This window comes from Ctenopharyngodon idella, chromosome 16 (assembly GCF_019924925.1).
Source record: "Ctenopharyngodon idella isolate HZGC_01 chromosome 16, HZGC01, whole genome shotgun sequence".
NCBI lineage: Eukaryota > Metazoa > Chordata > Actinopteri > Cypriniformes > Xenocyprididae > Ctenopharyngodon > Ctenopharyngodon idella.
The window spans coordinates 24544587-24559992 of NC_067235.1; the positions used below are offsets into that span (position 1 = coordinate 24544587).

Genomic DNA, 15406 nt, shown 5'->3' on the forward strand with positions numbered 1-15406 from the left:
GAGGCTGGCAGCGGTTGGCAGAGTGACAGTGATGCCAGAGAGCCCTCGGCCCAGCTGGAGATCAACGCTCACCTGAGGAGGGGTCGCGTCAATCACCCATCCCGTCCTGCTTGCCGCGCGCCCCCCGACACCGCCTATTTACCCTCAAACAAAAGCGGCGTTCAACTTGAAAGCGCTGCGCGTGTGAGCGGGTGTGTGTCGCGATGGCAGAATAGATTGAGCTGTCAGAGCAGTTGCTCAGAGGGAAGATTAATAACCAACACAAACAATAACGTTCCCGCCATCACCATAAATATGCTAATGACCGTTATCAATACAGCAGCTAATGGAAGCGCAGGAATTACAGAGACGGCCAAGAGACAGGGCACGAGGGTTAGCCATTTATTCACAGACCGCTCTGATAAACCCACAGCGCGGTCCCTCAATAAAAGCACCCACCCTTAAAAGCTATCAGCTCGCGAGTAAAACAACACTTCATTGTGCGAGTGTGTGTGTGCGCAAATGAAGAGGTAAAGGAATATGCGTGCCAAGGATTTAATTAAGAGTCAACGGGGTGAGTGGAGCTGTTGGGTTGGGAGAGAGAAACTCAGTTGTTGAGATAATGACATTGTAGACCACTGACGTTTATTAGTAATCAGGCATCTGCTTTAGAAGCTGAATAATACTCAGAGAGAGAGAGAACTTTTATGCAGCCAAAAATCTGTAATTTTGTCTCCCGTGACCCTAGAGTGTCATGGATGGATGGATGTAATTTTGTCTTAGTTTTCAGTAAAAACAGCCCATCTAAATATTTTTTAAATAAACTGAAAATCTTAATTTTGAAATGGGCTACACTGTAAAAAAAAAAAAATCCCTGTAAAACTTACGGTTAAAAAAAACGGCAGCTGTGGTTGCCAGAACTTATGCCGCGTTCCAGGCAACCCGTAAACCGTGTTTTTCCAACCTTCTACCCGTGAAAGTGCACTGGAACGGCAGTCAAACCCGTGACTTCCCACCCGTGAACTCGTACTAGATCGATGTACTCCCAGTTCCGTGCTCTGACGTCACGTAGCCCGCGAAACAACAATGGCAGCCCCTACTGATGCGGTGTTTATGCAAGTGCACGGTAAAATAAAAGGTATAACAGCTTCTCTTGCCTTATGCGCCGTTTTTCCTCCCCCATTTCCCTCAAATAAGCAAGGAGTAAGCACCTTTTGCGATAGAAATGATTGTAAATGAGCATAAGCCCCGTACGGTCCGCCATGCTGGTTTGTTTACACTCAGGCAGTTTGGCGTCGACTTGCCTGGAACGCTACACAGTCGTGAGTTGTGGTTTGAAGTTGTGACTTACGGGCTCAAAAACCTGCCTGGAACGCAGCATTAGTCTCGCGTAGCCAGACATTCAGGCTGACGGCAGAAGGTCTGGACTCTATCGCAGCTTTCATTGGCCAAGGACCGCCCAGAGGCCGTTTGACTGACATGTAATGCAACCAATCACAGTTCGCTTTGTTCCGCGTCATGTTTTGGGGCATGAAAATATAAAGTCGATATCCCTGCAATAACAGACCGGCGTGCATCTAATAAATTATTAATTCAAGAACGTTGTGCAAGTTTACTGCAACAGTGAAGCACAAATTTCACATACTTTTAAAAATCCAGCGTTTAGTTGAACCTGGTAAGCGCTCGTACGTCACAGTTGTAAACAAGACGGCTTTTTTTCTTCCACGAGCTGGTTTGGCGTCACAGCATTTGTTTCCAGGCGGACCGTTAACGAATGCGACACAAACATCTCCTGGACATCCTGTAGTATTCAACCAATCAGATGACGACTTCAAAACTCCTGAAGTGTTTCCAGATAAGTGTGCCATATGCATCAGACGTTCAGTCAAACGGTCCGTGGGCGTGACGTCTGAGTCTCAGACTAGACATAACTTTACCGTAAAAAATATGGTAGCAACATTTTAGGTTTTACGAGACAGCACTTCGTTTACTGTCTATTTTACTGTTCAAAACCGTATAATTTAAAGGTTTATATTGTAATAATTACAGTTCATAACTGTTTATTTTATTTTGAAAGCTGACTTTCCCTAATCCATGTACTGGAAAAATACTTTTTAAAAAAAACTTTTTAAGTTTTTTTTTTTTTTTTTTTTGATATTTATGTATGATTAAAACCAGTAAAAACCATTTGCCAAAAAAAAAGCATTGGCAAAACAAAAAATAAATAAATAAATAACAAATAAACTTGTATGAAAACAATGAAATTTTGCTTCTAAAGTACATCTATCTTGTTCTACAGATGTTATGATATTTTTTACCATAAAATTATTTTGCAGTCATCTATACCTGTGCATGTTTTTACTTTCTTTCCCTAACTTTTTGTAAAGGGCAACTTGGCCTTCCCCATGAGTTTTCAGGGTGATGATATTAATGGAGTGTTTTTAGTGAATGTGTATAGAAGCGTTTCATTGGAACAGAAGCTTAATTCAGGATAATAAGGACATTGGGGACTATTTAAGAGGCGAAGACTCACACTGGCATAACACTTGATTAATACGGACTAAGAGATGAAGTGATCTCACAAAGCAAGCGCATTATTAAATATTCACAGTATTTTAAACAATTTCACCTTTTTGAGATTTGATAGGGGTATGAATATGGTTGAAAGCAAAGGAATGCCAAAAGAGTGCCGTCAAGTCAGTGTGACTGAGTGGAGAATGGGAAAGAGGAACTATGGGCTGGCTGAATGAAATACACAACTTTAACAAGTTCCAGAGGTGTGAATTAAGCACACACTGATGGCTCTTAAACAGTGTGTAATTGCTAATTGGCTCATTACTGATCTCTAATGGTTAATTGTGTTGTTGCGGATGACCAGCTATCACTCAGATTCCCATGAGAGTGATGAAGGATATATGATTTTAATGACTCACTGAGGTAGCAGAGAGTTTACAGCTATTGTGAGTGTGATTGTGCTTGATAAAATGATGTTGTAAAGCTCATGATGAAAACACCTATTCTGAAAGAGACTAATGAAGCACACAGTTTTCATGAAAATATTTGATGACTCGAGTCCAGGTTTTGATTATAAACTAAAATAGTTTATTTTATACAAAATCAATACTGCACCATTTAGTAGGCTCACATCTGGCACACACACATCCACTTTTGCACTGTTACAATCCGACTCCACTTTTTGTTGTCCTCTGCATCATCAACAAAAGTGAGATTTGACCCTTATTTAGTATCACGTTTGCAAGTCATAACTACACCATCTAGGCCAAAAAAGCATTTAGACATCCATTCAAAAGTAGCCGTGTATTCTGTTGAAGTAAATGTATGAAAAAATTATATAAATTACAAATATTTCATTATGTTACAATGGAGATTTCACCAAAACCTGTTCCCTTTGGAAATATAAAACAATGTTGTTATTGTTAACTAAAAATATTAAAATTTTATTTTTGTTAATTGAAATAAAGCTTAAAATAAAATAAAATACAAATATTAGATGAAAAACTTTGCTTAAACAATAATTGTTTAAGCAAAAAATGTTACCTTGGCAACTAATTTTAAGTAAGATTTAAGTAAAATTACTAAAACTGAAATAAATATAAAAAAAATAAAAATGACAAGCATATTACTAAAAATTAAAGTAAAATTAACTCAAAATATTAATAAATACACTGTAAAAATATGATTGTAATTTTAACTGTAAAAGACTGTAAAAATGTGACAGTAAAAACTTTTTAATTGACCCTTCGCCGGGAGTTTGATTGACAGGCGATCTAACCAATCATAACGCCGAATCCGCCATTTTGTTCGACAAAGCAGTCAGGGGAGTTAGTAGATTAACGTTTGTGAACTTGAACCAAAGCTTGAACTTGAAAAATGATGTGTGCTGACGTTTTTCTGTGGTTGAAATGATGTTCATTCATGTTTATTTGATGATATAAATTAACTAGTAAGAAGAGATGATCGGTTTATGAGCCGCTTGATCTGAGGCGCTACAACAATCTGTCACGACACATTAAAGAGCCACAAAACGGTATTTATTGTTTAAATTTCTTTAAAAATTACAAAATTTGAAATTTGAGACTTTGTTTCGTATCAAAAGTAACCTGCTCTGTCTTGTCTGTTGATACGTTGTCAGTGTCCTCTTTGCTCCGCAATGTATTTTTCACTGTGAGAACATGATGTGTGGTGTGAGAGCGGCATGGCTTGTCGGATATAGCAACAGTAACTAAAGGAGGCGGGTCTTTGCGAATGGTCAGTTGGTTAATATTAAGTTCCCATACGGAAAAAAAGTTCCCATATGGAAAAAAAACTGTAATAGACCCCTTACATTTTGTGTACCTTTTTATTTAAGTAAAAAGAACAAATCAACTTATAATTTACTGTGCAAAAAACGTAAACTGACATTCCCACAATTCCCTGTGTGACACTTTTACGTTTTATAATTTCATTAATTATGTTTCTTCTTAGTTTTTCCTAATCAGTTATGTACATTAGGGTTTTATGTTACATCTTATGTTGTTAAATTAATGTTTTTTGCATTATTTTAGTGTCATATGTGTTACCATGATGGTGTTTTGTATTTGTGTGCATGACACTGTGCAGCTAGCTTCTATATTAGTATTTATCTCAGTTTGTGGAAAAGCTGCTGGTGATTAACTTTGATTTGTCATGTGAAATTTCTCTTTACAACTACACTGTAAAAAAATTATTTTCATGATTTTATCACATTTTCTCATTTGTCAAATCAACTAATTAATGTGGTTCAGATAACATAATATTTCGAGTTTCTGTTGATTAAACCAATCGCCTTCATTGTATTAACTTAAATTTTAAATTTCAATGAACTCAAAATTTTAAAGGAACACTCCACTTTAGGCTCATTTTCCAACTCCCCTAGAGCTAAACAGTTGAGTTGTACCGTTTTGGAATCCATTCAGCCGATCTCCGGGTCTGGCTGCATAGCTGCATAGCATAGCTTAGCATAGTTCATTGAATCTGATTAGACCGTTAGCATCTCGCTCAAAAATGACCAAAGAGTTTCGATATTTTTCCTGTTTAAAACTTGACCTTTCTGTAGTTACATCGTGTACTAAGACCAACGGAAAATGAAAAGTTGCGATTTTCTAGGCCGATATGGCTAGGAACTATACTCTCATTCCGGCATAATAATCAAGGAACTTTGCTGCCATACCATGGGTGCAGCAGTCGCAATGACATTACGCAGCGCCTCTCACAAATGTCTCCATGGTTGCAAGACACGCTCCCTGTTTAGCTATGCTAAAAGTGGTACCGCCAGACCCTGAGATCGGCTGAATGGATTCCAAAACGGTAAAACTCAACTGTTTAACTCTAGGGGAGTTGGAAAATTAGCCTATTTTCAAAAAAAGTGGAGTGTTCCTTTAAGGCAGTGTAACAATGGCGTGAAATAGATATATAGTATATTTTTTCCACTGTCTGCTGTCTTTGATGTCACAGCTCAAAACAACCTGGCTACAGAACTGAAGACCCTTGTGTCCCAACTCCCAGTGGTCATGTGCCAGCCTAGCAACTACCATTAAGAAGAATGGGAATGCTTCCACCGCATGTTTCCAATTGTCTCACTGGAGTTTTTGCAACTCAACATAAAATGTCGGAATTTAAGTGAAGAAGGAGAACTGGAAAGGAGAGGATGAGAAAGAGAAAAAAGATAGGGAAAGAGGCAAGCAGCCAAAGGAAACAAGGGTGAGTCAATCCCCCCAGTACATCAAAACCCGAAGCCATTTCTTAATCTTTCCTTTCTCGCTCCCCCCTGTTGCTCGCATGCCTGCTGTGTCTATGCAAGTGTTGAGGGCCGATGTTGTCAGCTGTCAGTTACAATATTGACGCTGATCGGGCTCAGCTCCGGACACTGAGCTCATAAAACCGGTCTCGGGAGGTGTGAGCGCGTATGTGTGTGTACCTGAAGGTGTGAGGGTATCTCCTGGGTGATTTCCACTAGCTTAACCTGCAGTAGGGCTGTAATTAACTGGGGCTAATTATTGGCAGGCAGGGGTTAGGATGCTTATGAGAGATCCCTGTGCTGCCTGTGCAGATAATCACAGCTTAGGGGCCTGTCAGAAGGTAAACTCTATGTGTGTGTGTGAATGTGGAAATGCTAGGAAAGCAGCACTGATGGGTTCAGGTAAGCGTATAGCCCCATCTAGCGAGATTCAGCATTTGAATTCAGCAGTTCTACAGGCATCCCTTTCACATTCAGGAAACTAAACAGATGCTACGGCAGTATTTTAGTATGGAAGTTGACCGTTAACGTGCTAACAATCGTAAGTTTCGTAATCTATTTTCTGAATGCCTGTAATGAATTTGACAGCAAACAGCAGCTGTTGAGCTGAATTGATTTCATCTCTTAATCATCATTCCCCCATTTCCTGTCATTCGAACAGACGCATAACATATTCAATTAGCAACTGAACCCCAGCCAGCAATCTATATCAGACGGAGGAGAGGCGAGAAAGGAAGGTGCAGGAAGGGGAGAACACATGGGAAATCACTGCGCGCCACGGCACTGCAAACATCTGTACCGTGATCCACAGAGGAGCTGCTGAGATACTGAGGGTCAATAGAAAGGGGTCAGACAGGACAAAGACACTTGGATGTGTCATTTCCTCCCATAATCCTATTCTTCCAACTTTCTTTTCATATTTTCTTTTTTTTTTTAATACTGTGATGCTGTTAGTCTATTCATTTTTTGGGGGAGGGGGGCATTGAAATAAGTCTCTTATGCTCACCAAGGCTGCAGTTTAAGTGTTGTGTTTTTAAAATGTCATTTATTCCTGAGATGGCAAAGCTGAATTTTCAGTGACCATTCCTACAATCTTTTATTATTTTATTATTTTCAGTGTTGAAAACGGTTGTGCTGCTTCATATATTTGTGAAAACTGCGGTATACTACCATTTAAACGTTTAGGGTAAGTATTATTTTATTAAAAAGAAAATAAATGTTTACTTTATAATGCATATAAATACATTTATAATGCTATATACTCAAAAATATTCCTTCAATATAATAATAATTTAAAATAAATGCTGTTCATTGAACTTTCTATTTATCCAAGAATCCTGAAAAAAAATGTACCATAGTTTCCACAAAATATTAAGTAGCAAAAACCATTAATCAACAAATAAAAGCCATTATTAATATTTGAGCACCGATAATAATTGAGCAGCAAATCGATATCAGTATATCAGAATGATCGTGTGACATTGAAGACTCAAGTAATATAATTTTAAAATATATATAAAAATAGACAACACCTATTTTAAATTGTAATATTATTTTACAATATTACCGTTTTATTTTGTTTTGATCAAATAAATGTTACCTTTGTGCACATAAGAGATGTCTTTCAAAAACATACAAAAAAAATCATGATTATTCCAAACTTTATTTCCAAACGGTAGTGTATATGAGCAGGTTTGCCATTTACAACCATTACTTTTTTTTCTTTACTGAGATAATGAGAGAGATACAGCATTGAAATCTATATAAAGCGATGTTTTGTCGTACACGATACATATCCACAGCGGAGCTTTGTACAGTGTGTATGTATTAATTAAGAGTTATTATGTAGTGTGTTATGTATTCATCACATTTTGTATGTACCAATTACAGCAGGAACTGCAGGTTATTTTCATATCTACATCAATTACATTAACAAACACTCTGACATTAGATTATTTATGCTTGCGTGTGCAACTGTTTGTGTGTGCGAGCACAGACATCATGATAATGATAATCTCATCAGTGTCTGTGATTACAGTAATGATGTTAGTACACAAATGCACTGGTCTCTCATTAGGAGAATCTGTCCACGGGGCAGAGCAGGGGGGCTTGTGTCTAAAACCTAATATATCAAATCCACACGCAGCCACACAGAATGCAGTTTAAGTGCATGCTGACTGCGTACTATCCATATAGCAAAAAATGATGCACAACATTGCCAAAAGTGGACACACGAATGGAATGACCACATACTTTTAGCCATGTGGTATCCTGTAACAAACATTAACAGAAAAAAGTTGTGGTATTGACATTCTTTGTAGCTGTAAGCCTGTTCAACTGCTCATTAAAGGATTAGTTCACTTCTGAATGAAAATTTCCTGATAATTTACTCACCCCATGTCATCCAAGATGTTCATGTCTTTCTTTCTTCAATTGAAAAGAAATTAAGTTTTCTGAGAAAAACATTCCAGAATTTTTCTCCATATAGTGGACTTCACTGGGGTACATACATCAGGTGGAAGGTCCAAATTGCTGTTTCAGCTTCAAAGGGCTCTACACACTCCCAGGCGAGGAATAAGGGTCTTATCTTGCAAAACGATCGGTCATTTTCTAAAAATAAAAAAAATTATATACTTTTTAACCACAAATGCTTGTCTTGCACTAGCTCTTCAGGAGGTAAACCCCAATGAAGTCCACTATATGGAGAAGAATCCTAGAATGTTTTCCTTTAAAAACCGTGATAAGAAAGATTTGGATGACATAGGGGTGAGTAAATTATCAGGAAATTTTCATTCAGAAGTGAACTAATCTTTTACCGCAAATATCTAATCAGCCAATCGCATGACATCAACTAAATGCATTTAGGCATGTAGACATGGTCAAGACAATTCAAACTGAGCATCAGAATGGAGAATAAAGGTGATTTATGTGACTTTGAACGTGGCATGGTTGTTGGTGCCAGACAGGCTGGTCTGAGTATTTTAGAAACTGCTGATCTACTGGGATTTTCTAGGGTTTACAGAGAATGTTCTGAAAAAGAGAAAATATCCAGTAAGCGGCAGTTCTGTGGGCGAAAATGCCTTGTTGATTCCAGAGAATGGCCATACTGGTTCGAGCTGATACAAAGGCAACAGTAACTCAAATAACCACTCGTTACAACTCGTCACATTGCTCAAATCATCTCAAACTGGTTTCTTGAACATGCAAATTTCCCCCACACAGTCACCAGATCTCAATCCAATAGAGCACCTTTGGGATGTGGTGGAACGGGAGATTACTTTTCTAGATGTAGGCCTATTTTATCATCTTTCAGTATTTATAAACTCTTGACAGGTCTGAAAAGAGGCCTGTGTTTTCACCACCAGGAAGGAACCAAGAAGAACCAGTTGTAGTGTATGTAAAGCATGTATTTGTTATGTTTGTCATGTAATGCATCTTGACACATGGCATGAATGGAGATGTGATTGATCAATGTACCTATAGACAGACTAATCACCCAGACAAAGCATTTCGTCAAAACACATCGGCAAACGGCAGTCAGCAAACATACCCTGGATTCAAAAACATGAAACACTTAAGTGTTCTGCAAAAATTCACTGATATGTTGCAGAAGACCATGGAGACTCCTTATTTTTTCTTCCCATCATCCCTATCATCCATCCCGAGGGCAGCCGGAATGATTGACAGCCCCTGCCGTGATCCACGAAGATCCACACGTCAGTTAGCGATATGGCCTCCCCGGGTTACCATGGTAAACGACCAGATTGGTGCTAAACTGGGTAGTTTGATTGAGTTAGCGCTAATTCACGTTTAATGACGCTATTGATTGGAACACGCGGGTGTTTGTGTTCTAACAGCCTCTGTCAAACCAATCAGATTAGCTGAGTACACCTGTACAACCGCGAAAACAAATAGCACAAAGCAAACAGATTGACAGGAAGAGCTCGTAGAGAGGGAGAAATGCTGCGATCGCTCCAGGATCAAATAGCAATCAAGCTGCAGTCAGACAAAGCGGAGATATCTGTGACCGGACTCCAAATGAGCGCACAAGAGACAACAGGAGAAACAGGAAGCTCACAAGTGCTCTCTATTTGCTCAAACTAAGGATTGAATATCACTCTTCGCGGTGCGCGCACACACATAGGGCTCAATCTATCACCACAACACACTCCCATGGGAGAGGGAACATAACACATCCGACCATCGCCAGATTAATGGGTTAACACCAGGCACGTGCCCATAATGTGCTCCCGGGGACGCGGAGATTAGGCCGCGGCAGACAGTCCCGTCTAAAGTGGGCAACAGACGTCTATCGATCCTTCTGTATGTGTGCGTGTCTGTTCTGTGTACTAAACTCAAAGCGAGGGAAAGAGTGATGGGTATGTCACCTGTGCTTGCTCTGCTGACAGTACGTAAGGACTGTTGACAAGTTAAGATGAAGCCTCACACACAAGCTCTCTCAGGAATAATAGGGCTCTTTTTCTTTCTGTCAATAACCATGAAGTGTTTTGGGGTGTGTGCACGCACTCAAATAATAGTAAATAGTACAATATGTGTAATACAGGAATAAAAGCAAGACCTAGAGATGAAACTGTGGCCTGTTGTAACACAGTTGACCAGGCCCATTTCAGCAGGCATTCACACATAGTGTAATGTGAAACTATTCTAACAAACAATGCAGCTTTTCAATTGTAATATGATTTTTTTTTTTAAGTCAAACCAACAAGCACAGCAAGAAACCAGTGTTAATGCACTTTTACAGTACACAGAAACCTCTCCCAACATGCATTGCAGCAATAATAAATATGGTTACATTGTTTTAGCTTTTATGCTATACATTTATATCTTTTAAAATGTATTTATTTTCTTTCATGATTATGTAAATAGTTGAAAATGAAAATTGACCCTCATTCTAAATGCATGTTATTGATCTTATTGTGATATTATTCATCCATGCATATGTTTCATTTAAAAAAAAGACATTTTTTTCTTTTTTCATTTTAAATATCATAACTCGATCTTCCGGAGAAACAGCAGACTTCTCTCTGGTGACAAATGCCAGACTTCTCCAATCATTTAGTTGCTAAAACTCCGCCCCTTAAGGATACAGTCGTCCTCAAGCTCGCGTTCAGATCTGCCTCCATCCAATCAACAACCGATGGATCAAACCAAATCCCTGCCCTACTTTTTTTATAATCTGTTTCACTTGAATATATACATCACAAAACTGAAGAAAAGATCTGTCGCCATTTCAGTTAGACCTACATTGCGACTTTAAGACAGTACATTTAATCATTTAGCAGATGTTATTAGTCAAATGTTGACGAAAAATATGCACCTTTAGCCATTTCTTGAAATGCTCGGGTGGAATTAGGCAGGTCATTTCACCAATAAGGAACAGTCAAGGTAAAGGTCTGTGAAAGTGATTGATTTTATGACTCTTTGGGATGGCACTTGCAGAACGCAAGCTTCTGGGGGGCACACAAGTCTGAAGTAGTGAGGTACAGGTGTGCAGAGCCGGTGGTTGTTCTGTAGGCAATCATCAGTGCCTTGAATTTGATGTGAGCGGCTATTGGCAACCAATTGATAAAGAGAGATGTGACTCGGCTTGTTAAAGACCACTCTCGCTGCAGCATTCTAGATCAGTTGCAGAGGATTGACAGTACATGCTGGAAGGCCTGCCAAGAGAGCATTACAATAGTCCAGTCTGTAACAAGTTGTGTAGCATGCTCCGATAGGAAGGGCCTGATCTTTAGCTTTAAGACAGTAAGCATTTTGCTCTCCTTGAGTGTACATTTCTGATGTACACAAACGATTTAAAAAGGGAATGATCTGCATAGTATTGTTTTAGATACCATCTTATAATCTACAAAACAGTGACGGAAGATTTTAAGTCTTAGCAGCTTGACATTTTAGTTCAGTGAAGATATTTACTTTGAATAATGAAAAGGTAGACAAACACCTATTTTTTGACTGTTAATTAACAAGTGAAAATCAAAGACATCATTTCATATTAGCATCTGCGTGCTGAAATGTACTTTGTATATGTTAAAATGCACAATATGCTTTAAAAAACAGTCTTGAAAATTTCATATTAAATACTCAACCTATTCGAGTTTGCAGATACTGATTTGTTGTAAAAACTCTGTGGTCAAGCAGGTTCCATTGTAACATTTGAATACTCGTCTCTCTCTACCTTCCCTCTTTCTCTTCCTCTCCCTCTCTCCAGTTGTCTTTCTCTTTCCCCTCTGCGTTTGTGAATGGGACCTGCGGCCATTGTCTCTGTGTCAATCACACACTCTCACACACATACCCAGGAGACACACAATTGACATTTGGCGGATTGCTCTGTGTGTGTGAGTGTGAGAGCGTATGTGTGTGTTTTAGGTTATTAAGATAAGGCAGGTATGCCGTAGGTTCTTCATTAACATGTTAGGGGATCTCATCATCCTTTCTCCTCTAGCACTGTGGCCGTAATTGGGTAAGGCTATTAGACACAGAGTGATCACGCCTGTGTGATGGCAGGAGGGGGATGGTGGCGTGGCCAATGGGGGAGGATGGAATCCTATAACTATATGACACAGTGTGTGTGTATGACAGCACGTCTATATCAGTGTGTATATGTGTGCTGATGGGATAGGACTATTAAAGCTGATGTCGGTTTAGGTAGACTTTAATAGTCCTCCTAAGCAGCGGGTAATTGGCCGTATCCAGAGAAAATAGGATAGATTGATTTAGAAGTGTCTAGGTTTAAGTGGACACCTTGGAGGGTGGAATTTTAAGCTGTAAATTTAGGCTATAGTGCCACTTGGTATCTGTAACTGCATGAAAGAGAAAAATGGATATATGAATATACTTAAATACCCTTATAATACTAACCATGTGATTCTTAAATCAGTCTTGAATTTTTCTTATATAAAGTACAGTTTTGAATGTGCCATTGTGTTTTTTTTTTTTTTTTTTACTATCCATGGCTTTATCTTTATTCTATTGTGTAACTCAGCCTTGTGATCTCACTCCATGTGATCTAATTTAGACATTTTCTTTCCAATAACTGATGGTTTGTGAAGGCTCAGCGCTGCTGAGACATATCAGTTAGTGTTAGTGTGCTGGTTGCAGTTATACTTGGTGGTAACTTGCTACTGATTTTGGTATCTTTAGTGGTATAATCTTAATTCACATACCAATATACTACTCAGATACTGGCAAGAAAAAGGTCAAATGTCAAATCTCTAGACAGTGGAGCTTATTATTTTATCTTGTTAAACCAGAAGGAGGAATGAATGGTGCAAAGTACAGAGAAATACAAGCAAAACTGTTTCAGTCTGACCAAAATGGTGCTTTATCTAAGAATGATTAACAAAAATGTACACTAAAGTAACACTTTAAATGTACACTAGCCATAGTTAATACTTTCAATATTGAATATACATGATAGCATATATTAGGTTATATATTGCATACATTGCATTATATATTGCATTATATATAGGTTATATATATATACACGTAATGAAGCCTCCACCACATCTTCTTTCTGTTTAGCAATTAAACACTGCCATCTAGTGGTTCGTATGAGGTTTACATACAAATCTTTTAGTTTAAAGAGGTTAACTAATAATAATAATAGCACTAACAACAACAACAATAATAATTAAATGTGTAAACACAAAGAAAATTGGTTCTTCAGTGGTTCTTTGGTGTGGTTGAGGTGCTATATAGCACTGCTACCGTATAACGAACCTGTTAAGCCCCTGTATAGTTCTTTAAAGGTTCTCTAACTCTCTCTTAGTCTCTTAGCTTAGTTGGGGAAAGGATTAAAAAACAACATTAAAATACAGTATATTTCCTGAAGATAACGTAGTTCTCAACCTTTTTGCCCCCAAGGCCCCCCTATAAGGAAATATTCCAGGGCCCCCACACAAGACTTTTTGACCTCAGAAAAGCATAAAAGTGATTCAAAACAGCTTTTGCCATTGTAGTAAATTCCCATTCATAGCAAAAATATGAGAGTGCAGTAACATATCTATAGTCTAAGGAGGAGAATGGGGTGGTGGTGGGATGCAACAACACAGTTCGGATACTGAGAGCTGTCAGTTGCAGTTTAAATTATGTGGAAGGAGGAATACAATTGGTAGATTAGAGAAAGCTAAGACATGGTGATTGGCTGTATTCTTTGAATGAATGTAAACTGATAAGAGGCTCGACAGTAGGAGGTGTTTGTGAAGTCAGTTATATAGGCCTACTGAAATTATGTTGCAAACTTCAATAAAAGGGCTATATTCATATATTAACTGCTTTGTGTTATTTATGTAGTCAAATAATTAGGCTATATCTTGATGTATTGTGATTGAAGCATTCTGTAAGTAAAGTTTTCACTCAATATTCTTCATAGCACCATTTGACAAAGGTGCTGTATAGCACCTTTAAAGATAGATATAGCACTTTAAGTGGTTCCCCTATGATTACAAGCCAATGAACCACTTTTTTAATGCTATTTAGCACAATTTTTGTTTAGAGTGTAATAAAAAAAAAGTTACACTTCCTGGGATGGGTTACCAGAATTTTACTTTAAAATAAATTTAGTGAAATTGTTGGATTACATGAATGGATTAGATAGCTGTATATTTTTCAGTTCCTACTTGTAGACCTAGTCATTACATAAAATAATGTTAACATAGGCCTACAAACTTGACATACCTATTAAATATCATATTAAATTACCTATTAAATTAGATGTTTTGAAAGGTTAATTAATCTAAATTGGCTTCTAAAACACATTTATAGTTAAGTGTCTTGTTAAATACAGTCAAACCAAAATTTATTCAGACACATTGAAAATTTCAATTATTAATACAGTTTATTCACTACAGTTAAAAAAATGGTAATAAAATATGACAAGATCTCAGAGTTAAACTGTGTCAGAAAAAAATTATCTTAATTATGTCAGATAACACTGAAGCAAAACATGGTCAGGTCAAAGTGTCTGAATAATTTTTGGTTCCAATTTTTTTTAATCAATTTTACTGGTAGTCCACTGTATGAAGAATTTTTGGGTATAATATGTCACAGTTTACTTTATTTTGCTATCCTCACTTACATAGATTAACTATAGTGTCCTGCACCCACTAGTAAAAATATATCAAAAATGTCTGAATCATTTTTGGTTTGACTGTATACTTTTCATCTATAAATTATAAGGTTATGCTATATTTTATTAAGAATTAGGCCTAGGCCTATGTCTTTAAAATCTAATATTTGTTTAATATGTTTGTAATTTACATTTTTAACCAATTAGAATGTTTTACATTCTTTTCCATTGAAACATTTACATTTTATAGCCTGTCTGCAACAGCAGTTTATTTTCACACGTAGTGCGATGCTATTGGAACTAAATACTGGCGATCTCTATCGATTGACGTGCAAGGCGAAGAAGACTCGGGTAGAGAGGGGAGGAACAATGTGTGAAATCAGCGCACGACGGTAACATAGATTCAGAAATGTATAATAACGTGATAATAAATAACACATTTCTATTGCTAAATAGTGTATACAGTTAATATTATCAGTGAGCGCAGTGTCATTATCAAGAAACATCACTATCGGTTACAAATCTCACCTTGAGCGGATTGGTTTGGCCCTATTCATTAA

The 15406-nt window shown here is 37.7% G+C and overlaps 1 long non-coding RNA gene across 2 annotated transcripts; it reads left to right on the forward strand.

Annotated features, from left to right (window-relative positions):
- Nucleotides 1-25: 25 nt before the first annotated feature.
- On the forward strand, nucleotides 26-8583 carry LOC127497530 (uncharacterized). 2 transcript variants are annotated; one of them, XR_007925575.1, is made up of 3 exons: nucleotides 26-553; nucleotides 5473-5718; nucleotides 6417-8583. It is a non-coding gene; the product is annotated as an uncharacterized LOC127497530 (long non-coding RNA). The 2 variants fall into 2 exon arrangements; XR_007925574.1 differs by lacking the exon at nucleotides 26-553 and adding an exon at nucleotides 3635-4027.
- Nucleotides 8584-15406: the final 6823 nt, after the last annotated feature.